At 44.1% G+C, this 26,064-nt stretch overlaps 1 protein-coding gene across 2 annotated transcripts in view; it reads left to right on the plus strand.

Annotated features, from left to right (window-relative positions):
- The window catches only part of ZDHHC20 (zinc finger DHHC-type palmitoyltransferase 20), a 70,767-nt gene that overhangs the window by 666 nt on the left and 44,037 nt on the right, over nucleotides 1-26,064 (plus strand). The gene's annotated exons all lie outside the window — the stretch shown is intronic.

Genomic DNA, 26,064 nt, shown 5'->3' on the forward strand with positions numbered 1-26,064 from the left:
GTAGCTCCTGTTTGAATGGCGTCAGCTGCCCTCGTGCCCAAGGGTGTCCCACTGATGTGCCTTTCTGAAAACGTCCCTTTAACCTGGTAGCATTTGAGAGGGGAGGCAGCGGCAGTGCCTTGCTTTCTGCAGGCTTGAGGGGCGCTGCACCCGTCCTTGCTGAGGGCTGTGGGAGAGCATCCAGCAGAGTGCCGAAGTGGGGTGATAATAGGCCTAGAGTCTCATAAACGAAGGCTTCTTGGGGGAGAAACCAGGGTGCCAAAGAACCGAGAAGAGTTAGAAGTGAGGAAGGAATGGGCGGTGGGGAAGAGATGTGTGAGAGGGCTGTCAAAGGCTTGGAAGAGTCTGGAGAGAGACTGAGCTCTCTGCCCCGGGAAGTTACTGAAAGTGGCTCAGGGCCTCTCCAAAATCTGCCTTTAGAAATCTGCCATTGTAACTTGCGCCAGCATTTGGTTAATTCCTTCACCATCCATGGTTTCTGTCCCTACATTATTTATATGTGTTGCCACTTTTTTGTTAGCTTTTGACATTCTTCTTTCATCCCCCCCTGAGATGATGTGGGGAATTTTTTAACCAAACCACTGTTGTTTGTCTTCTTTTAAAAATAAACTGGGCTAGAAGTTTTAGAAAGTACAACTTTTTGAGTTCTTTAGTATTCTGTCTCTCTTCTGATAATGAATCCTAAAACCTCGTGTCACTGAAATATGATTAGAGTGAAGTCTTTTGGGAAAAGGGATTTAGCGCTTAGCTGTTTCATACTGTCAGGGTATTGGTAGTGTAGTTCAGTGTTATGTAAATCTTATTTGTAGACAATGTCATTCAGGATGATATTTATCCTTATATTTAGATCTCAATTTAGACTGAAGTCTTATGGTATTGTTCAGTTCAGATCATTTGTTCATTTAATAATAATAATACATTGTATTTACATAATTCATCAGAACTTTATTATGTTTTACATGCTTCGAAGATATGTAGTGTATTAAATCTATAAGTAATCTATGTAAAAGTTGAAATGCATTAAAAAAAAAAGTAGTCTGGAAGACAGAAGAGTGCATGACTACTATATATAGAGAGAGAGCATGCGTGCGCGAGAGAGATTAGGACTGCCAGTTAATCATTTGATTAACTCAAAAAATTAATCACAATTAATTGGACTGTTAAACAATTGAAATTTATTAAATATTTTTGATCTTTTTCTACATTTTAAAATATATTGATTTCAGTTATAACACAGAATACAAAGTGTAGTGCTCACTTTATATTATTTTTGCTTACAAATATTTGCACTTAAAAATGATAAAAAGTAGTATTTTTCAATAAATCTCATATGAGTACTGTTGTGCAGTCTCTTTATCATGAAAGTGTAACTTCAAATGACTTTGTTTTGTTACATAACTGCACTCAAAAACAAAAAAATGTAAAACTTTAGAGTCTACAGATCCACTGAGTCCTACTTTTCATTCAGCCAATTGCGAAGTTTGTTTACATTTACGGGAGATAATGCTGCCCACTACTTAATTACAGTGTCACCTGAAAGTGAGAACAGGCATTCGCATAGCACTGTTGTAGCTGGTGTTGCAAGATATTTAGGTACCAGATGCTCTAAAGTTTCCTGTGTCTCTTTATACTTTGACCATCATTCCAGAGGACATGCTTCCATGTTGATGACATTTATTAAAAAAATAATGTGTTAATTAAATTAGTGACTGAACTTCTTGGGGGAGAATTGTATGTCTACTGCTCTGTTTTACCTACTTTCTGCCATATATTTCATGTTATAGCAGTCTCGGATGATGACTCAGCACATGTTGCTCATTTTAAGAACACTTTCACTGCAAATTTGACAAAATGCAAAGAAGATATCAATGTGAAATTTGTAAAGATAGCTACAGCACTTAAGATTTAAGAATCCGAAGTGCCTTCCAAAATCTGAGAGGGATGAAGTGTGAAGCATGCTTTCAGAAGTCTTAAAATAGCAACAGTCTGACATGGAAACACAGAACCCAAACCACCAAAAAAAAATAAAAATCAACCTTCTGCTGTTGACATCTGACTCAGACGATGACAATGAACATTCATCAGTCCACACTGCTTTGAATCATTATCAAGCAGGACCTATAATCAGCATGGACGCATGTCCTCTGGAATGGTGGTTGAAGCATCAAGGGACATATGAATCTTTAGCACATCTGGCATGTAAATATCTTGTGACGCCGGCTATAACAGTGCCATGCAAATGCCTGTTCTCACTTTCAGGTGACATTGTAAACAAGAAGCAGGCAGCATTATCTTCTGCAAATGTAGACAAACTTGTTTGTCTGAGTGATTGGCTGAACAAGAAGTAGGACTGATTGGACTTCGTTTTATTTTTGAATGCAGGGTTTTTTTACGTAATTCTACATTTGTAAGTTCAACTACCATGATAAAGAGATTGCACTACAGTACTTTTATTAGGTGAATTGAAAAATACTATTTATTTTGTTTTTTACAGTGCAAATATTTGTAATAAAAAATAAAGTGAGCACTATACACTTTGTATTCTGTGCTTTAATTGAAATCAATATACCGTATTTGAAAATAGTTAAATAAATGGTATTCTATTATTGTTTAACGGTGCGATTAATCACAATTAATTTTTTTAATTGCTTGACAGCCCTAATATATATATATATATATATATATATATATATATATATTTCTGTTTGTGGGGCCCTGGAATACGGAAATACTTTACACTAATTATTTAGATAGAATGTGTGAAATGCTTTTGTTTTTTCTGTTGTGCAAACCTTCTATTTCTAGTTACAGGGCATATTTGATATTTGGACAAGCTTGTAAAAATCTCTATGTATAAATCCCCTACAGATAAGATTTTCCACTGTATTTAGGTATAGGGAGGCGACGCGGGTGAGGGATGTGCTGGCCACAGCTTCCTGCCACCCCCATTGGCCTGGGACGGCGAACCGCAGCCATTGGGATCCGCGGTCCACCAAACCTGCCGACGCGGCAGGTAAACAAACTGGCCTGGCCCGCCAGGGTGCTTACCCTGGCGAGGTGCGTGCCAGAGTTTGCTGACCCCTGTGCTAGGCACTGTACTGACACAGAACAAAAAGATAGTTCCTTCCTTGTAGCCTGCCCTTATTAAATTAATAAAGGTGAACAGATGTATTCACTGAGTAATTTAGTGGGCTACCAGAATGCACTTTCAGTATCTTGTTTGTAAACTTTGCAAAAGATTCTTGAAAACCAAATTAGATAGGATGCCAATATTGGGAGTACCGCTGTTGTCTCTGTCCCTATTCTGTTTATCTTCCTCTTCCCATACTTGTTTCTCTGTTTACTTATGTGTTTCTGAGTTTCATTTTCAGCATTTTTCTCTTACCCCTGTGATGGAACTAGGGTGGCTTTGTAATAATTTATAAATTCATAAACTTGGGTCTGCCTGAGTGCAGGGGACTGGACTTGACCTCTTGAGGCCCCGTTTAGCCTTACATTTCTATTAAAAACTGTATATTGACCTGGTTATTTGGATGTTTACTATATGGCTATAATTAGCTTAAGAGGGAGCTGTCAGGAATAGCCACCAGGAAAGGAGAGAATACTGAGAAATGACTTATTTTGAGCCAAACACTTGAGTAGTTAAGAGGCTACCAGGACTGGAAAAGGCCTGTAAATGTAGGAGATAGAAGAACTGGAAGTTTTAAAAAGGAATGGTCTCTTAAGAGGCGGTGTAGTTGTTTGAGGAAACCAGACTGAGACAGACGGACCCTACTGCAGATGTCTGAAGAAGTTTAAGCTTGCCTAGGTTGTTATTTGGGGTGGGAAGCTTTTAGGCAAGGTAGACGTGCATGTAGACTGTTTTAAAATCCATTTTCTCTAAATGCTCTGTTCCTACTGCTGAACTAAGCAATACTTTGGTTTTAAGAAGGCTGTCTGATCACTGTACATCCTGTTCACAGACTCCTGAAGGAAAGAGAGACAGGTGCTTGAACTCAGTCAGACCTGCTGGGTAATAATGGTTGAAACACAGGGCACTGTAGACTGGTGTGCTCTAGGTGTGGGAATTCTTGACATCTGAGAAATGCTTTACATGCACATTGAATTGCAGAGTGAAAATGACTGACTAGGTTTGTGTTGTGATCCAAATGAATTTCATTCTGCACCTGGCTCCGCTGAATTTGATGCTGCAGTTGGCACTGATGATTTCTTAGTAGTTCGTTTCGTTGGATGGAGATCAGGAAGAATGATGGAAGTGGTCATGTGAGACAAAGAATGTCTGGTTCTGCTATGTTAATATTCTGGGGAGGGAGAAGATTTAAGTAGAAATCAGAAACCAACGATTAAGTATGATGGTCACTTTTGGGTTATTTTAAATAATTTTGAATTATGCATAAAAATAGATGTTCAATCAGCTGATCCATGTGGCTCCTCAAAATTAATATTTATCCCTGGCAGAAATTATTCAGTGTAGAAACTGTTTGTGCATATAGTCTGGATGACTCCTGGAGTGGTTGATAAGATGCAAATATCTTTCATATCTACGCCACTATCTTGAATCTGTGCTGGCTTGGTAATGACCAAAAGACATTGTTGTGACCTATATAAAATGAGCTGGGGAGTGATCTTGGTCTGTTCCATACTAGACAAACATCCATTATGTACCATGGTTATGAACACGCTAAATATTTAGATATTGCAGTTCACACTACTTGCTACCATTGATGCAATCTCAGTATTGTGACTGAACTAACTTATCTTTGGGTGTGCTGCTTCCAACGAAGTGGGTATTCACCCACGAAAGCTTATGCCCCAATACGTCTGTTAGTCTGTAAGGTGCCACAGGACTCTTTGCTGCTTGTAGAACATAGCTAAGGCCCATTGGTTGGAACTTATAGCTGGAAACTGGGAGTGCTGTCAGTACTTTGCTTTCCCTGTTGAGAGTGGTTCAGTTTTCAAAAGCACCTTTTACTTGAGTTACATTTTTAAGGAAAAAATCTTGCTGTATATTGCACCTTTTATTTATATAAGCCTATACAATCTTCATTCTGAAGATATTCCAAAGCCTTTAGAAATAAGTGAGTTATATAATTGTGACTATAGGCAACCAGAGTAGTGTGTGCTCATCCTAGCAATGGTGGATTAACTGTGGATCCAGCCCTGGGCTGATTCAGGACAAACAGCTGACCAGTATTGTTGTTCCTTGTCTTATGCTTAGCTTGGAAAAGCTCTATGGGTCAGGGACTCTCTTTTTGTTCTGTGGTTGTATAGTGCCTACCATAACTGGGTCCTGGTCTGTGACTGGGGCTCCCAGTTGCTACAATTGGTGGATTTACTGTGGATCTGGTCCTGGGCTGAACCAGGATCCATTATGCAGGAAAACTCTTGTCTTGTGGGACACCCTGCCTAAATATGTTAAAACTTGGACTTGTTTCAATGTAGCTGTCTAGCTACTAACCGCTACACCTTAAGGAAACTTGAAGCCCTCGTCTGCTTCTGCTGGCCTTAGTCGTGCCTCCACTGAGCTCTGCATGCTCTCACAGATAATGAAACCTGGGATGTCAACTTCTTTGAGAGAGGAATTTGAAAAGCCCCAATCTCATTTTGGGTAAAGTTCAATTAATTGCTTATGCCAGGGCCCAGCCAACCCATGTAGCTGGCCAGAGTTTATTGCTAAGTGGATAAGAAGAATTGTTAGAAAAGAGATGTCATGTTCCAGCCTGACCAAACCTTGTGTTTGCTCCTCCCCCCATTCACACAGCTCTTAGACCCTCCACTTTCACCATCCTCCATCCCACTTTTACTAGCTGCAGATCCCTTCTGCAGTGCCCCACACCTAAAAATGTGTTTTCTCTGTGGAAGAAAGTGACTTCCCCTTGTAATTGACCTGGCTCTTTTCTCCATCGCCTGCCCCTGAACACTGAAGCAGTATGATTTTGGTGAAAAGTGCCAGTGGCCATCTAGGCTATGGCTCCCAACATTATTAACGCTGGTTCAGCTCCACCACTACCAACAGTGGAAAACTTTTATGCAAAACTTCCCTAGGATAGTTAAGCCTTAAATTAAATCACAGAATTGGTGGTGGAGTGGGGAATGGGACCAAAAGTGTAGCTAGCTAAAGGAACTGATTTCCAGACCATCACTTTCACAACTAACATGGAAAACTTCTACTGTCTCTGGAATCGCAATGAACCATTACAGTAGAGCAGTGCTGGGCAAACTTTTTGGGCTGAGGGCCACATCTGGGTGGGGAAATTGTATGCAGGGCCGGGGCAAGGGATTGGGGTACAGGAGGGGATGTGGGATGGGTATAGTGTGCAGGAAAGGGCTCAGGGAAAGGGGTTGGGGTGCATGAGGGAGCTCAGGGCAGGGGGTTGGGGTGCAGGAGGGGTGCATGGTGTATGAGGGGGCTCAGGGCAGGGAGTTGGGGTGCAGGAGGGGTGTGAGATGTGGGAAGGGAGTTGGGGGGCGGGTGCAAGAGGTGTTCAAGCTCCAGCTCGGCGCTGCTTACCTAAAGTGGCTCTGGGATGGCAGTGGTGCGCACTGGGGCCAGCGCAGGCTCCCTGCATGCCTGCCCTAGTCTCGGCTCCGTGCCGCTCCAGAACGTGCTGTGATCCCTGGGCGAGGAGTGGGGCGGAGGGCTCTGCGTGCGCTGCCCTTGTCGCACCTCCAGGTACCTGCCCCAAAGCTCCCATTGACCAGGGTTCCCCATTCCTGGCCAATGGGAGCTGCGGGGGGCAGTGCCTGGAGGCAAGGGCAACATACGTGGAGCCCTCTGCCCCCCTTCCCAAGGGCCACTTCTGAGAGTGGTGCGGGGCCTGTGACATCACGGGGGGCAATCCCAAGGGCCGGATCCAAAGCCCTAAGGGGCCGGATCCAGCCTGCATGCCGTAGTTTGCCCACCCCTGCAGTAGAGGCATGTTTGTCTGGTTTTTATAACAGTGGACTGGGAATGATGGTCTCTCACTTTCTTTCACCTCACCGATGGAACAGCATATGCTTTCAAAGGTAGGATTTAGCTTCCTTTGCTGCTATGGAGGAGCAATCTGTTGAGCTCCTTTAATCTTCAGACTAGAAACAGCATTTGTATACTTTAATAGCTAAGACATTTTTTACCCTCACACCCACTCTTCCTTATGGCCTTGTCACTAGGGAAAAAACCATCACATGTTAAAATCCTAATGAATGCAAGGCAGTTTGTAGTTTTTGTATGTCTTAGATTACAAACTGTTATCTTCACTAGGAGTTTAGCATCCATTAGGTTTGCTGTTACCTCATGTTAGCTTTTTTTTCTTAGTGTGGATGCACCTCTGTGTTGTGAAGAATCATTACTACCTTGTCCTAAGAAAATATGTGATAGTCTCTGTCTTTGGTTTGTTTAGAATCCTGAACTCACGTATAGAGTTAGTCTGTACCATGGACTGTGTTTGTATAGCCCCTAGCACAGTGGAGTCCTGGTCCATGGCTCAGGCTCCTAGGTGTGACAATAATACACATAAACAATATGTAACTTCACTTCCCTCTATCTGTACCACCCAGCCCACAAGAGTTACCGTAAACGTAAATACAAACTGTCCTTTATAATTTCTCTTATGCACAGTCAGTACTAAGAGGCTTGGGTTGATCTGTTTTCGTGCGGCATTCTGATAAACAAAGGGACTGTAATTTCATCTGTTTTCCCACAAGAAGTCTTTACTCTGTATCAAAATGTTAACAGACTAGCTAACAAACAATGACAAGATTGCACTTAACAGTTGTATAGTGTTTCAGTAACTTTTTGGAAAGCTTTTCTGTTTCTGTATTTGCGTGTGTATCAGCAATATATTACAAGACTTGCATATGGTGGTTTTATATGAGCTCAACATATCTTGCTAATGGGATGAAGAGGCCCACATTTCAAGGAGAATAGAAAGCTGGTGTGATTAGTTACAGTAAGCTAAATATTTTAGTTATCTTAAATATATATTATAAAAAAGAATGATCAAAATGGTTTTGGATACATCTGTTACAGTTTCACTAACTCAGTTCAGTGATGGGAGTTGGGAATAGTCTCTATCTCTTTGGAGGCTACCGTTTTATATATACTTCCTCTCAAGAGCTTCTGCCTGATGCAGTGGGCTTGACAGATCTGATCCCATTTGAGAACACTGAAAGAAAGATGATCAAACCTTTTTATAAGGTATGCTAAATTAACTGATATGACTCACAAAAAGGAAGGGGAAGAAGGGGGTTAGTGCCCTTTTATGGTATATAAGGTTTGAAATTATGTGCATGTTCTTTTAAAAAAATCTGCTTGGTTTGTTACTCTGGAGTTAACAGGTATATCCAGTTTTGTCTTCCTTGATTTTGCTTTAGGTTTCATTGGCTGTGTTTAGATATACATTATTAACTTTATCATCCCTTAATTGAAAAGCCTGGACTAATGTTTTCTAAATATTTCTCAGACATTGAATTTAAATGTGCAAGTTAAAAAAAAAAGTTTGAAATAGTCTGAATAATAATCACTTCATTTTTCAGTTTATCAGGGTTTACATTTCTTTATCCAAATCATACCAATTCTTCAGTCATCCATAGAGTCTTGTAGGGAAATCAGGATAGACAAGACCTAAAGTTCTATTCTGCTTAAAAATGAAAAAAGTAATATTTAGTTTTTGAAAACAAAATAATCTTTCAGGTCTTCCTTGTACATATAAAGAAACAAAGGCATAAACCTATGTTTTCTTTTGTAGATCAGCTTTTACTCTCTTCAAAATTGAACTTCATCCAAGGTTAAACAAACAAAACCATAAAGAGTAAAAAAGTTCACCATCTGCCCTGAATTTTATGGTAGCCTTGCCCATATTCAAAGACACTTACTCGGATAGTTCAGAAATGCATCTTCTGAATTGAGTTGTCCTTTCAATATAGTGTATTTAGACTGTCTTATATCTATCTCTTTCTTCGCTTCTATAATTTGTGAAACTTCTCTATGTATTTGGCTTAGCACAAAAGGGTAATCTGTGTATGGTTATTTGTTACCTTTTTTTTTTAAAGACAAATCCCAGTTGTATCTTGTATAGACTTGGGTTTTGGAATGCTGTGTTTATCCCACTCGGTATATCAGTGCTTTTGGAACTTTTTTTCCTAATAATTCTGAGATCCCTTTAGCCAAACCCACCATTTCCTCATATACAACCAGTATGAATTTGTGACATTTTCTTGTGTTTCATCCTTCTGTGCAATAAACTATTAATTAATTACAGCTTCTTACAGTTTTTCAGACTGTCCAGTTCAGTTGTCAGTGTCACACAGTCTGGAGTGGCTAATGACTGTGAGTGCCAGCCTCAGGTCAGACTGTCAGAAAGCAGGACAGAAACCCAAAACTGGTTGTATGTTCTAAAACTAGATTTCACTAACCCAGTAACAGGTGTGATGTCCTAAAGTACTGTAACAGTCTTACCATGGAGTTACAGACAGTCCCCTTGGGCACTCCAGTCTGTCTTGCCACCCAGACAAGCTGGACTATAGATGGTCACTTTACAACAAAAATCCCAACAATATTCAAGTTACTCCCGGTTCCAAAGAACCAGTCACTTACCTCAGGTCAATTGTACTTAGATCTCAAGCCCAAGATGCAGCCTGTAGCCAATCCTGTAATAAACTAACTAAACTCATTTCTTAGTTAATAAATCTTATTTACAAGGTTAAAACAGGAAACATACACACAAATGAGTTACAGTCTTTGATTTAAAAGGTAATATAAAACTGCTTATTATACACGCTTATGTCTTTTAGGGCTGACCCATGCCACACAGCATGGGGATCTCTTTCTTATGTTTAGGAATCTTTGCCCCTCAGAATCCAGACAGCATAAAGATCCCAGTTTCTCCTTGTCTGGGATTTTTATCCTGTATCACCTGGAATCCAAGCTGATGGGATGAGGTCATGCTCAGGTCTTGGAGGGAGTGAGGGATGCTTTCAACAAGGTCTCTATCCTCTGATGCTATGCGTTGCCTCATTTGCCTTCAATGGATCATCTGGTGTGCAGGAGCACTTTACCTGAATTAATGCTGCTTGTCCTGTTTAGTGAGTTACACAGTTATAGAGGTTTACAATACAAACACTCAGTATAACAATACAAACACTCAATACTATGGGCTACAGAAGTTACAAGTGAGATCACTACATACAGCTTCCTATATTGTTCATAAGGTCTAGGTACCAAACATATTCTTACAACTCTAATATTTATCTTAACAATACTAACACGCAGGTAAGCCAGACTGGTTTCCAGCTGTGCATTTGTCAATGTTCAGTGGGGCCTGGAGCCTTGGCATGAGCTGCCACCTGGTCTGCTAGCATCCAAGTCATATTGATTTAAATCTTAGAAACTGCTCATTTCTCTTCAAAATTAGAGAGTGGTATTTTTTTCCCAACTTCAGAGGCAAAAACATCCAATTTTCCCTTAGTGGTATTTAACAGAAGTACTAATCCATTATCAGACCTTCTTGCTCCCTGGGCAGACTCACTAACATGATGTGAGAGGGTAGGTGAGACAGCAACAGACACATTAAATCCTGTAGTCACCTCCTCCACGCTTCCCCATTTCTGCTGCCTTTGAACTTTGAGGGATATACCTTAACTGTGCCCTGCACCCCAGAACAACAAGAGTGAGAAATGTCTTAAGAAAGCACTCCAGCAGGAATAATTTCTTGCTCTCTGTGAGAGCATAATATTTGACTCTTGTCTTCTTCTCTCAACTTCAAGCCAAAATTAAGTCCTGTCACTTCTTCCTCCACAACATTTCAGCCAAATTGCTCGTCCATACCCTACTCATATTCCATCATAACTATTAGAATCATCTCCTCTGAGGTGTGTAACAGTCTTGTTTAATAATTTGATCACTGTGGCCATAGGTGCTGGCTTCCTCCAAGCCCTGGGGGTGCTCTGCCCCAGGCCCTGACCCCTTCTCCCAACCCCTGCCCCCATCTCACTCCTTCTCCCATTTCCTCTGCTGCCACCTCCCCTGAGCGTGCCCCATCCTAACTCCTTCCCCTTCCTCCCCAGCACCTCCTGTACACTGCGGAACAGCTGATCGTGGCAGGCAGGAGGCAATGCGGGGAGGGGGAGGAATTAATTGGCGGAGCTGCCAGTGGGTGGGAGGTGCTGGGAAGGGGAGAGCTGGCTGCTGGTGGGTGCTAAGCACCTACTAATTTTTTTTCCATGGGTGCTCCAGGGCTGGAGCACCAACAGAGTCGGCATCTATGTCTGTGGTAACTGATAGCCCCCACTCTATCCGAAATGCTGCTGTACTAAAGTCATCATTCTCGCCAAGAACTTTTACCATGTCACCTCCCACTCTCCTTTTGAGTCATTTTGCTGCTCCTCTATTACATTGTGCATCAAATTTAGACTTGTCCTTTTCTTCGAGTCCTTGATGTCATTCGGATCACTCACTTAAAAAAAAATCCTACAGTAAATACCAAAACCTTCTGAACCATTATGATGTATGTTACATGTATATGTAAACTCACTATCTCTGTAATCCATGTCTCTACCAGCGCTTGCTTGTGTATATTCTGCCTTCTCTTGTTTGTCATATCTACTCCCTTAGTTTTGGGGCTCTTGAGAGCAGTAACTTGTCTTGGGCATCTCTGTGAACCATCTAGCACTGGTATGTATACAATTAACAATACTTAATCCTAAATTGTTAGATTTAGGAATACATAACACTTAAAATATTCTGTCCCCACATTGGTTGTTTATCTCATTTCAGAAGCGCAAGTCCAAGCTAACCATATATACTTTTGGGAACAACAGACTTGTTTTGTTTTTTTAATTTATAAAAGGAGAAGGTTTTTTTACAAGACAATTTGAAGCACAACTTGAAGTTTTCTATTATAGAATTAGAACTTGACATTAATTTATGATTCAACTGATACTTTTCTCATAGTTATGGAGAATGTGTAGTATTATGTAATTCTTGAGACAAAACCTCTAACCGTGACTTATTTTTTGAAGTGTTTGGCTAAATTATCCATAATTTTTGGATAACTAAGAAGGTTTTGAAGCTTGAGACTTGTGTTTTGTTCACCAATATCTTATAAACATGAGAATAGACTTTACTTTATTAGCCAGGATAAATATAACCAAAGGCTTTTCAGGGCTGTGGTTTGGTACCATAAGAATGGTGTGGCCTGGCACAAGAAAGCAGGAAAATGACTACCAGTGAAGCAGGTTCTAAGTAGTGCTGGCTAGATTGGAAGCGGAAGAGAAGGAAAAGGACCGGGAGTTTCCATTGAAACTCAAAGGGGCAGAGGAAGCCAGGGAGGTGGCTGCCCACAAAAGAGCATTGAGGCAGAAGAGGTTGCCCACAAGAGAGCTATGGAGGCTGAAACAGCCAGGGGGGTGGCTGCCCTCAAAAGAGCAATGGAGGCAGAAGAGGCTGCCCACAAGATATCTGTTGAGGCCCAGAAGCGTGAACTGGCTGTTATGGGGTTGAAGAGACAAAACCCTTCAGCTGCTGGCTCCACTTCCCCAAAAACCCACAAATGAGAGCCATCCCCTAGCTACCACCTGAGCTGGAACAAGGGCTGTACCAGGGGAAAGGACTGTGCCCAGACTAGGAAGGTGTCCAGTCTGTGAAAGAGACTTATTGAGACTTAAAAATCTCACCCTGAAAGTCTCTTTGTCTGTACTCAGTTGTATTACTGTATTAGGCTTAGATTTGCCTGTTTTATTTTGTTTTGCTTGGTAATTCACTTTGTTCTGTCTGTTACTACTTGAAACCACTTGAATCCTACTTTCTGTATTTAATAAAATCATTTTTTACTTATTAATTAACTCAGAGTATTTGTTAATATGGGGTGGGGGGGGAACAGCAGTGCATATCTCTCTATCAGCGTTCCAGAGGGCGAACAGTATATGAGTTTATAAAGAGTAAACAGATATATTTGGGTTTAGACCCCATTGGGAGTTGGGCATCTGAGTGTTAAAGACAAGAACACTTCTGCAAGCTGCTTTCAGTTAAGTCTGCAGCAAGTAATTCAGACCCTAGGTTTTTATTGGAGCAGATGGGCGTGTCTGGCTCAGCAGGGCAGGGTACAGCGGTGCTGAGCTGGCAGGAAAAGCAGGGGCAAAAGTAGTCTTGGCACATCACTTGGCAGTTCCCAAGGGGGTTTCTGTGATCTAACTCGTCACCACGGCCAGCTCCAGGCACCAGCTCAGCAAGCAGGTGCTTGGGGCGGCCCAGGGGAAGGGGAGCACGTCGGGCTCTTAGGCAGCAATTCAGCAGCAGGTTGCTCGGTCCCTCTTGGAGGGAAGGACCTGCCGCCAAATTGCTGCTAAAGAAGAAAGCGGTGCAGTGGAGCTGCTGCGGATCACAATTGCGGCTTTTTTTTTTCCCCGCCACTTGGGCAGCAAAAACCCCAGAGCTGGCCCTGCACGTCACAAATGGTACACCTGTCTAGAATGAAAATAAAGCAGTCTTTGGGTTTTTTCCTTGGAAAATTGTTCCATGTATCTAATGCAGAAATCTGCCGGAGAATGGAAGCTGAAAAAGGAGAGGTGTTTGTGACAAATAAAATAGTGTTGTTATGGGGAGGAACTACCATTTCTTCTTTTCGTATTAAAGATTAGTTTGAACTATGGAAATTTGAAGTCATTGCAGAAACTTGGAGAGGTCAGTCTGGTAAGTATACACATCATCATAATTCTTGGCCCACGAGCAGTGTTGCAGGGCTCCATGTACTGGAATATAGCCAGCAGTGTAAAGATGGGTTTTATAACAATGACTTTTCTTAATGCTTCAGAGCTTAAACATATTTAACTACTGGCTTTGGTTTTTTGTCTGTCTATTTTTGGATAGGGAATGTGGTTAGAGAGGGAGTTTAAAGGTTGTTCCACATTAGGATAGAATTAAATAGTTTTTGTTTGTGTGAAGTGTAATAGAGAACTAGAATACCTTACAGTTAATTATTCAGAGATTGGCCAGATTTCACTCTTCTTCATGTCATATGCAATTTGCAGAAAGACATTGTTTACCAATTCCTAATTTATATAGGTAATGTACCAAAGGCAATAATTCCATGCTGTTCATCTAGATACTCTGGTGATTGACAGCACATGGATACTTAAGTGTAGTGTGCGTAATAGGCTGGAACTCATTCTTTCAGCTTGCCCACAACTAATAGACAGACTACAGTGTGCTTTTGAAATAAAACTTCCTTAAATGTCTCTGTTCATAAGCTTTGCGCAACTAAATAACATCTTTCAGCAGTTAATGTAAATCACTATATTGTTGGCTTTGACATCAGGGTAGTGCTGACTGCATGTAGTCGGTGAACTTAACAAAAATAATTTATGCTTGTTTCCTGCAGTTCGCTTTATCCAAAGAAACTCATCCCTCGCTGACATTTAATTTTTTTAAAATCAGAGATCATCCTGCCCAAAAATCTAGTGATTGATCGGAGACCCCCATGTTGCTAGCTGGGTTGGGCCTCATTTCTCAAGTCATCAGAAGAGTTCCACAGCAGCAAATCACTTGGTCCCGAGGAAGAGAGAATGCCTGGTGTTCTGCGATTGGATTAGAATGGAATCTCATCCACTCCTCCATATGCTTCATATCGAGTCTAAGGGCATGGGAGAAAATGGATTTTTAAGAGACTAAAGGAAAATATGTATGCTCAAAGACAGGCCATTACTTAACGGTGGAATGTGTGTTCGCAGGCCTTCTTCCTTTGACACTTATTTAAAATGTATATGCATCCAACTCACAAAATAAAAGCTATTTTAGCATGTCAAATCTCCTGTGGGAGGTAGGTAATGCTGCTTTAAGTAAAATGTAATACAACAGTGCAACCACAGTAATAGTAAAGTAACTTAAAAACTAATCTCTTCAAAATGGTAAAGTTAATTTAAGAAAATCAAACCTGAATTTTCTAATCCCTGAAATCTGTGCAAACAACTGGAAAGTGAAACATCTTTATAAAACAACTGTAGTGTAATGACTCTATAAGGCAGGTGTAGTTAAAATTATGAAAAGTAACTCATTAAGTATCATATATACTCGTTCATAAGCCGAATTTTTTTAGTAAAAAAGGGAAACATCAGAGAAGGGGGTTGGTTTATGAACGGGTATAGAGAGGGAGAGGTGGGACATAGCGTCCTGCCCAACAGAGGGGTCAAGGGGAGGCAGCAGAGCCAGAAGGGAAGAGGCGGGGCCAGAGTCTTTCTGCTTTTGGCCATCTTGCTCTCCCTGCAGCCCTCCGAAGCAGCTGCAGCTCCAGGGCTGGCAGGCTGTGGCTGCGCCGCCTGGCCTGCTGGAGCAGCTCTGCCCAGGCCAGAGACATCCTCCCCTGACCTGCACCAGCTAAGGTGGGAAGGGATGGGATGGGGAGAGTTTGGGGGTCCCAAGCTAGGGGTGGGGTCATGTGGGGGGTGGTCACAAGGGTTAGTCCCCTGACCCCCAGCTTCTCCCTCCTCCCCCAAATTTCCCCATCGGTTGCTCTCCTGGCCCATCAGGGAAAGCAGCTGGCGCGCCGAGGCACTTTGTTTACTTAGGTTTACCTCCGTGCCTGCAGATGCTCGAGGTAAACATACCATCTCGGCCCAGCAGCGGGGCTCATCGTGATGGCTCGGGAGCCAAAGTTTGCCGACCGCTGAATTATAGGGGTTGGCTTGTGAATGGGTCATAAAAAATTTCCATTTTTACTTATCCATCTTGGGAGGGTTGGCTTATGAGCAACCCGGCTTATGATCAAATATATACAGTAATTTCCATCATTTTTGTTCCCCTCTATTTAAGTGCATAACTTTACCAATATTTCAGCACTCAGAAATACTCTCTGTTTTGGCTTAGTTAAATCAAGATTGTTCATATTTCCTTGTCTTTATCTACCTGGATTTGAAGGGTAAATGGGTTTGTTAGTAGGATCTGAAGTTAGGCCATTGGGCACATATAATTAAGGTACTGAATTTTATGCCCAGTGACCCAAGTGCTCTTTAGAGATAGGAGCTTGATTATCAACACAGGTATTGACTAAAAATACACTTTAGCTGGTGTAGAGAACATTTTATTCTTTTCAGAAAACAGTAATTCTGATCAGAGAAATTTGAAGATGAGAAGCATGTCTCTTTTTTTTTTTTTTTTTTTTTTTTTAGATTTATTGTTTCCAATGTTGCCCACAATGTATTAGGTGTTCTCTATACAAAACCCATGTATTGCTAAAATTATACTATCAGTTGGCCACTTTGCTTGTTTCTGACTCCTCTTTCTAGTTCCTTCAGTGCTTGTTTTCACTGCACAGTTAACTCAAGTTTATAACTCAAGTGTTGCCCCTAACTGTAGTCCCATCCCCCTACACAGACCTTCAACTCAAATGCAGTGGTGCTTTTATCTCAAGTTGGTAGGCCTGAGAGGAGTGTAGGCTAAAGCTCAGCGAAACACAACTTGTCAGCTGCTAACGTGATCGCTCTGTAGCGTGGACGAAGGCTAGCCACGCTCAAGTGCTGCTATTCTTACAATGTCTTCCTATAATTCTCCCCGTGTGTCCAGGAAGGACAGAGAAGTTCTCTCACAACTCACTGGGAAAGAATTAGTAGAGCAGCTCAGCTTACTACAGTACTAAGAAACACAGCATGTGCTCTCAGAAGTTTTAATGCCACACCCAAGTGAGTGCAGCACCAGTATGGACACAGAGGCTCATATTGTTTCTCAGGCTATATCTACAGTGCACACCTTACAATGGCACAGCTGTGCCGTTGTAAGGTATGCAGTGTAGCTGCTCTTTGTCGCTGTGAGAGAGCGCTCCTGAGGACAAAATAAAACCACCCCCACCGGTGTTTTTCGTTGTTAAAACTTTTGTCGTTCGGAGGTTTTTTTCCACAACCCTGAGCGACAAAACTTTTAATGATGAAAGTGCAGTGTAGACATAGCCTCAGTGTGGCTGCTTTCACTCAAGCTAGTTTAACTCAGGGTATATCTATACTGCAGTAGAAAACCTGTGGCACAAAGTTTCAGAGCTTGGGTTAGCTGACTCTGTCTTAGACTGTGGGGCTAAAAATTGTACACAAACACTTGGGGTGGAGCCCGGGCGCTAAAACTTCACAAGAGACAGAGGGTCTTGGAGCTCAGGAGCCCAAACTCTGAGACACATTTCCCCCCGCCCCCTACAGGGTTTCAGAGCCCAAACTCCAGCCTGAATCCAAATATCTACTACACTGCAATTTTTAGCCCCACAGCCCAAGGCCCTGCGAACCTGAGTTAGCTGACCTGGACCATGGGTCTTTATTGCAGTGTAGCTGTGCCCTCAGAGAAGAGTAACTCAAGTGTACATGAGTTGAGCTGACTCTGTAGTGTAGACATACTCTCTGTTTTGATTTTAAAAGAGAGTGTGCCTTTTTCTGTGTTTGTATAGCACTTTGCACATTGTGGGCAGTATTGGAAACAAATCATTTATATGTAGCATTAAAAAACTACCCTACAGTCAAGCCATTGAAGTTACTTGAAGGTGTTGTGCAGAGCCGACTATTCAGGAGGGATTGAATGAGGAGCATGTAGTGGCTTTACCAATCAGATTAGGAAGGTATAATCAAGTGACACTAGAAGTAGGCGCAGGCCAAATTGCTAGTAAAATGAACAGATTGTATTCCTTCAGTGTACTGAGGATTAAGAAAAAGGAAAGAAGTCTGAAAAATGATCTAATTTAGATGTCTTGAGTCTGTGCAGTTGTGCTTCATTACAGTGAATGGTGCTTTTCAAGGATAACAAATTTGGTTAAGAGTTTCTGCTGCGGTACAGTAGTTTGATTAGCTTAATGTGCTGATTACAGAGCCAGCCTTAGCATTTTTGGATGAATGTACAAAACTCTTTCCAAATCTAGCCAATGCCTCACCATTTTACCCAGCTATGCATGTGACTAGCTTTAGGCTTGATTAGCTGGGTGACTTCTTTTCAGAGCAACCTTGTATTTAGCTTCCTGCTTTTTAGTAAGGACTAAGGGGGAGATATTCAAAATAACGGATGGCAGTTTGGTGCCTAATTCTGGTTCAGAGTCAATGGGAGTTGAGTACCAAACTGCCATTTGTGCTGTTGAAAATCTCCCCTTAATTCTTTGTCTGCTTTCTTGTGTCGGGGAAATGGAAAGGGTCCCTGTAAATTACCAACATCTAAAAATGTTTCGAGGCACAATTCTGCAGATAATCCACTGGTCAGTATGCTGTTAGAATCTCTGGAAACTTTTGTGTGCATTCTGGTGCATTATAGTCCCCTCTGCAGCAATAATATATGAATATTAATGAATCATCATAACCTTCACCTGTGAAATAGTTAATAGAAAAACGTAGGCAGAAAAGTTTGACTTTGAGTTGGTGTAATGGATCCCCTACCATGGTTCCCAGCCAATGGGAGCTGCAGGGGCGGCACTTGGTGTGGGGACAGTGTGCGGAGTGGAGCCCCCTGGCTGCTCCTACGTGTAGGAGCCAGAAGGAGGACATGCCACTGTTTCTGGAAGCCACGTGGAGTGGCCCCCAACCCTGCTCCTCACCAGGGGCTGCTCTCGGCACCAGCAAAGCAAGCACCTGATTGGGGCAGCCCATTTGCATGGGCGGCATGGAGCTGAGAACCAACATGGGGCTCTGGGAGCTGTAGTCCCTTGGTTAGCTCCCTGCCTATAGAGCCAGCCCTGGAACAGGGAAAGAACTACATTTCCCAGCATTCTCTTGGCCACTACCAACTGGAAAGGAAGGAAGGAGACCTCGTGCAGCAGCGTGCTGTGAATGGTAGGGAGACCGTATTTTAACATTCATAAAACAAGACACTCCAGAGGGAGGGAAGCCCCACCCTGCCACCATCCTCTCCCTCCGACTGCCCCCCACAGAAACCCCAACCCATCCAACTCCCCCCCTCCCACCCCTGATTGCCCCCTAACGGGAACCCTGCCCCTAACTTTGCCCCGGGACCCCACCCCCTATCTAAGCCTCCCTTCTCCTTGTCCCCAACTTCCCCCTCCTGAGACCCCCCCCCCCCAGGATCCCACCCCCTACCTGTCCCGTGACAAACCCTGGGACTCCCAGGCCTATCCAACTGCTGCCTGTCCCCTGACTGCCCCCCCAAACCCCAGACCCATCTGACCCCCCCTTCTCCCTGCCCCTGTCTGCCCCCCCGAACCTCCGCCCCATCCAACCCTTCCTGCTCCCTGTCCCTTGACTGCCCCCCCCGGAACCCCCTACCCCTTCTCCAACTCCCCAGCCCCCTTACCGTGTCACTCAAACCAGCGTGTCTGGCTCCACGCAGTGCCAGACATACTGCTGCATACATGCTGCCATGGTGCCCCACGGAGCCCACAGCCCCCCACCCACGCACCCAGCACCTGCCTTCCAGATTTGAACACCTCAAAATTCAGAGGAGTGCTCAAGCTCAGTTTGGGCAGGTGTTACTTCATTTCTCCCAAATCAAATATACTGATCCACTGTAACTTGCTGTAGAAAAGGTAGGATAAAATTGAGCAAGAAATGCTTCCCAGTGGTTATTAGGACTGGAATTGCTATTTTCAACAGCCATTGCCTTTTTTGTTTGTTTGTTTAAAAGGAAGACAGTGATATTGAATTGGCAAATTCCCATAGAAAGAAAGAAAGTGAAACAAAAGAATAATAAAGGCACCTAAACTTTTCCTCATTTATGGAAGACAGTCTTATAATATGCATCCAGATATCCTCCAATCACACAAGCTGAAAATTGCTTCACTTTACTGCAGCTCTGTAACCATATGGGAACCAATCCTGTCAGTGTTTTGTGCACATCCAAAATTCCTGCTGAATGACCCTCCCTGGGGGCAAGTTACCAGTGACCCAGGGCTGCGGCGAAAGGAGGGTGCAGGTGAAGGGGGAGAGCCCAGGGCTCGGGCAGCAGGAGGTGTGGGGAGGGCACTGGTGGGGGGAAGGCGGGAGCCCAGGGCTGGGGCGGCAGGGATGTGTGGGTGGGTGGGGGGGAACCAAAATTTTTCTTTGCTTGGGGTGGCAAAAAACCTAGGGCCGGCCCTGCTCCTCACCTGGAGTGCTGGAGCTGGGCAAGCCCCAGACCTCGCTCCACAGTGGGAGCTTGAGTGCTGGATTAAAACGGCTGGCGGGCCAGATGCAGCCTATGGGCCATAGTTTGTCCACCCCTGTGTTTGTGGCTTTCCCAGTCCTATATGTCATATCTAACCAGCTATAAGAATGACACAGAATAATTCAGGGTCTTTTAGAGATTTTCTAGAAACAGTTTTGGTAACAGTTTAATTATATCTATTTTTGAAACAGATATAATTAAATCAGTGCAACCCCCTAGTGTAGATGCCACGTAAAGGTGCTTATATCAGAATAGCTTATTTTGATAAATGTGTGGTTTCTTAACTGATCTAACAGTTCAGTTTTTTGTAGACAATCCTAAGAAAAATCTGTGACATCATTTCAGCCCCAGGTTACCTTTACACTTTCAAGACTATCTTTGCCAAAGAAGAGGACTAGAAACTTACTTTCTAAATATGAAAGTTGAAATTGCAATTCAAAACCAGGAATGGAGTCAGTGATGGAGGGTCATCTGCAGCTTTGGGGATCTGAAAAGCCAGCTCTGACTAGATCTCTTTATTTTGAACTGTGAGGGGTGAGAGGCAGAATCCTCTTGGCATCCACTGTGGTTAGTATCATGGAGATCTTCTTTACCTGTTCAGTGACTCTGTTGCAGTATACATACTATAGAAAACCCTTAGATGCATAGAATGCTTGTACACGGTAATTAGAATGTTTTTGTTTCTGCAGCTTATGCTGTTTTTAAAAACAAACAAACATATACTTACGGACCTCCCTTGATTCCGTGTTGGTACACATACTGTGTTAAAGCTAGAATGGCCTCACCATAAATAAATATCTACCTTGCTTTTGTTATAAGAGAGTATTTTCTGGGCAGTGTGCCTCTCAGGCACTCTAAATGATCTGTTGCGGTCAAATAACTCTCTGTTAATGTTGCTTTAACCATATAACAGAAATTGTGACCATGGTTAGTAACAACTAAAAAACAAATCATTGTGACCCGTATTATGCAACTGTAACCTCTCTTTTACCATATTTGGAATATAATGCAATTTATAATGTCAATTCCTGTGAGTGTTAATTCTCTCAATAAACTAATAAATATAGCAGTATGTGGCATGACCCTGTCTATGCATGTAAAAAATATGCCTTGCTTTTTAATTTTTCCATTCGAGATAGATCAGCTTGATTGGAACCCGCTCCCCTCCCTTAACTCCTGTGCAGACAGTTTAACGTCTTTTGAGATAGTTTGAAGCTACTGCGCAACCAGGAGTGATTCCACATTACAATATTAACTCAAGTGATCCACCCTTGAGATTATTGCCTTGTATTAGCTATGGGAGTTACCTCCTGCATCCACATGAGCATTCTATTTACTTGTGTGTGATGCCAAGGCATGTGGGGACCCATCTCATTGTAGTGTTACGTTAAACTGCACTGCTCCCTGAATGCTTTTGCAGTGTAATGAGGGAGAACATGTCTGCCCCTTCTGGGGATTCTGATTGGAAGTGGTATGAACCTAATAACTCAGTGAAGTAAACCAGTCCAATCTGGGCTCACTTCCGATTTCTCTCTGGAGAAACATTCCTATGGGTGGCAAAGCATGTATCCAACTTGTGAGCCCTGCTAGCATCACACCAAAGAACCACTGATACCTTCGTGTCAGCCTTTGGCCAGCTGGCAGCAAACTGAGGCAGTCCTCTTGGGGTCATTCTTAGCAAACAGAGCTCTGTGCTGCATATAGATGAGTAAAATTGCTGATACTGGAAACTGTGCAAGTAGGGGAAAGAAGACTGAGAAGGCCTATGTGCAATGGTAGGTGGTTTCTGATCAGAAAACAGAGAGAGGTAGATGGCAAGAAAAGGACATGGGGTGGGAGGTGTTTGAGAATTGTTGGAAGGCATTGGAGGACTAGCGGTTTTTGCTTGTGTTGTGGCATTAGCCTGTATCCAGGCTACAGATAAGACATGTTAGCAACTGTTGAGGGAATCTCACTGGAAGTCTGTTCTACACCCCCAGTTAAGTCTGCCAGCTTTTGTTATATCACCACCACACATGAGTGATTGGGTTTTTGTATGTGGATGGGGTCGAGAACACTCAAGCTCTGCCTTGTGTTACCTTGCTAAGATCCATATCTACATGGATCTTAAAGGGAGTGGGGGTCTCAGTTGAGTTGAGCTAACTTACTTTTTAGAGAGAGTTAGGGTGGAGAACTTTTTCTTGTATTGAGATGTGTTTCAGCTGAGTTCCAGAGCTGATGGGTGGTTGGTGGGGTTTTTTTTTAAATTGTTTTGATCTTCATTTGTGAACAATTTAATGGAGTGGAAGCTGGGGCAAGTTAGGGCTTCAGATATGGTGAAGGAATGTACTTGCATCTGCACGTTAGTATTTCCACACCTACATGGAGCACCATACAGAATGTAAAAGTTCACTCTTTGAATGCCTGGAGAGACTCTAATATTCAAAGTCCATGACTTGAGTCAAGATCCATGATGGGGCTGTAAATAAACGTTCCATAAGAAACAGATCCAGTTATTTCCATGTCTTAATTTTTATTTGAGTTTTATCTGCAATCAGTACTCTACAATTGAAAGAATACACACCCAATACCTGAAGAATGGTTTTGTGGTTAAAGTTATTGCACTGAGATACAGGTTCTATTTCTGGCTTTTTAGTAGATTTCCTTTGATACCTTGGGCAAATCACTCAATCTCTCTGTGCCTCACTGTGGAGATATTTCCCTACCTTGACAGATACTGGGCTAAATGGACCTGTGGTCTGATCCGGTACAGCCATTCTTATGGATGTTGGAGGTGCTTGGATACTACTGTAGTAAGCATAGAAAAGCCTATAAATAGACTCATGGACTTAAAGGCCAGAAGGAATCATCATGATCATCTAGTCCAGGGGTCAGCAACCTATGGCACGCTAGCCAATTTTTAATGGCACGCGGCTGCCTGCTGGGACTCCGCGTGCCATTAAAAATCCTGCCGACGCAGCAAGCTGTGAGGTCCGTGGTCCCAGGTCGGAGTGCCAGCCCGAGCGCAGCAAGCCTCCGCCCCTTCCTTCCCCATGAGCCCTGCCGCCACGCGTGCAGCGCTCTTGGAGCTGGGGCTAGGTGCTCCCGCGGGGCAGTGCTTGGCTCCGTGGGGAAGGAAAGACGCTCCCAGCTCATTGGAGCCCTGCTGCCGTGCCCACAGCGCTCTGAGGGGCAGGGCAGGGATACATGCACAGGGGCGGCAGCGGCAGGGCTCTGGATGAGCGGGGAGCCTCATGGTAAGGGAGCCAGGTCCGAGGCCGGGGGGGGGGAGGGTTGGGTAAGGGGTGGGGGCAGTCAAGGGACAGGGAGCAGGGTGGGTGGGATCCCAGGGGGTGGTTAGGGTTGGGGGTCTCTGGAGGGGGCAGTCAGGGAGCAGGGGGGTTGGATGAGGCATGGGAGTCCCAGGGCCTGTTTGGGGGGGTGGATGGGGGTCAGGGCAGTCAGGGGACAGGGAGAAAGGAGGGTCCTGGGGGAGCACTTAAGGTGTGGGGGGTTTCTCTGGAGGAGGTGGTCAGGAGACAAGGAGCTGGGGGGGGGCTGGATGAGTTGGGAGATCTGGGGAGTCCTGTCAGGAGGCAGGCGTGTGGAGAGGGGTTGGGGCAGGCAGGGAGCAGGTGGGGGGGGTTATATGGGTCCAGAGTTCTGGGGGTCCTGTTGGGGCAAGGAGCGGTTAGATAGGCATGGGAGCCCAGGGGGTCTTTCTGGGTGCGGGGGTGTGGATAAGGATTAGGGCAGTCAGGGGACAGGTAGGGGATAGGGTCCTAGAGGGGACAGTCGGGGGATAAGGGGCAGGGGTCCAGGAGGGGGTAGTCAGGACAAGTAGTGGGGGGGGTTGGGGGTTCTGAGGGGGGCAGTCACTCAGCCCTCTGCCCTGATCCCTGAAACCCCCCCCCACACACACACACCCCCAGGTGCCTGCCCTGATCCCTGTACCACCCAGCCCTCTGTTGACTCTTTCACCTCCCCCATGACCCCAGCCCTGACTGGCACCCCCACACATATCCAACCCCCCTACCCTGACACCTGCACCCCCCTCACATGCCCCCAGCTATCTTCCCTGACTCTTGCACCCCACACATCCCCAGCCCCTCCCCCACACGCCATGCACCCCACCCATCCCCACCTCCACCCCCACCCTGAGCACCAAATGGGAGCCCCTGCACCACCACTCACATTCCCACCTGCACCCCTCACACCAAATGGGAGCTGCCCAGGTGAGTGCCCCCACACCCAAATCTCTTGCCCCAACCCTGAGCTCCCTCCTTCATTCTAGCTCCTGGTCAGACCCTTCACCCCCAGCCCTGTGCTCAGTCCACTCCCACTCTCAGCTCAGTGCAGAGGGAGGAAGGGAATGGGCCAGAACCAGGGAGAAGGTAGGTACCCACTGTATGTGGGCAGGGCTGGGACCCCAGACCAGCACCGGGCTGAGCGAGTCCGGCAGCTGGGATCCCGGCTGGCAGGAGCCGGAGGATGGAACCCCTGAGTGGCAGTGGGCTGAGCCGCTCAGTCCACTGCCAGTCTGGGGTCCCGACTGCTGGCCATGCACAGCCTGGTGCTGGTCTGGGGTTCTGGCTGCCAGACCCTTCCCAACTGAGGTCCCGGCCACAGGCCTCACTGAGCCCACTGCCAACTGAGGTGAACAGAACCCCAGACCAGCAGCGGGCTGAGCGGGCCAGTGGCGTAAGATCAACATTTTAATTTAATTTTCAATTAAGCTTCTTAAACATTTTGAAAACCTTGTTTATTTTACAATACAACACTAGTTTAATTATATAATATATAGACTTGTAGAGAGAGACCTTCTAAAAAACATTAAAATGTATGAGCGGCACGCGAAACCTTAAATTAGAGTGAATAAATGAAGACTCAGCACACCACTTCTGAAAGGTTGCCGACCCCTGATCTAGTTTGACATCCTGCATATTGCAGGTCACAGAACCTCACCCACTCTCTCCTGTACCAGACCCTAATTTCTGTTTGAGTTACTGAAGTCTTCAAATCATGATTTAAAGAATTCGTGTTAGAGAATCTGACATTTACACTACAAATAAGTGGTATACATTCTGAAGTCCCTTGAAGTGGTGCATGTATTTTCAGAGGGCGATTGCTTGACACTTCCTGAAAATAGGGCTCCTCTAAGGTGTCACAGTTTGGACATCCAATTAAAGAAGCATCCAAAATCACTAGTCACTGCTGAAAAATTCGACCTCTTTTACATCTGATTCATTAGATCATCCACCAATCTTCTTACCACTGCAGCATTGTTTCCTGTGGTCATGGGTGGTGGGTGGAGTCCCCATTTGGGGAGGCTTGTCTTGGCTCTGCCCCTTCCTCCTGCCGACATCGTTTCCCTTCCCATGGCTGGAGGAGCATGTAGTGCAAGAAATTGCTATCTGTAGGAATTTGCTACATCGCCTAGCAGTTTTTTACAGTAGCAATTTTTTACAATCCCTTTCGTATGCATAACTGCTACAGGTAGCAAATTCCTGCAGATAGCACTTTCTCACACTACAGGCATAATAAATCAAAAACTTCGCCGCAAAACCCTGCAACCAGGGATCCGCCAGCTGTGGCAGTGCCTATTATACCCACCGCCCATGCCTGTGGTACAGGTCTCGAATGTGCAAGCCTAAAGAGTGGCGTAGTCAAGGTGCAAAGACAAAAATGGGGGGGGGGGGAGGTATAAGCAATAGGAAGGAATTGGGAGGAAAATGAGTGGCATTGGAACATCTGAGACAAAACACTCACGCTTTCTCCCCTGTTTGAAACCAAAGGTGAAATGTGTTTTTGTTTTCTAACTCAGCAGAAAGTTAAATAAGAAGTCAGCCTAATAGAGCACCTAGTTTCAAATCGCAAAATACACTATTTTCAGAGAACTGAGTGCAACATGAACAGAACTCTTGACTGTATAATAGATCTGACTTGAACAGAAAATAGGTTCACTTTGTATGTTAGTGTGAGTTGCTTTTGGTGCATAA

This window comes from Gopherus flavomarginatus, chromosome 1 (assembly GCF_025201925.1).
Source record: "Gopherus flavomarginatus isolate rGopFla2 chromosome 1, rGopFla2.mat.asm, whole genome shotgun sequence".
NCBI lineage: Eukaryota > Metazoa > Chordata > Testudines > Testudinidae > Gopherus > Gopherus flavomarginatus.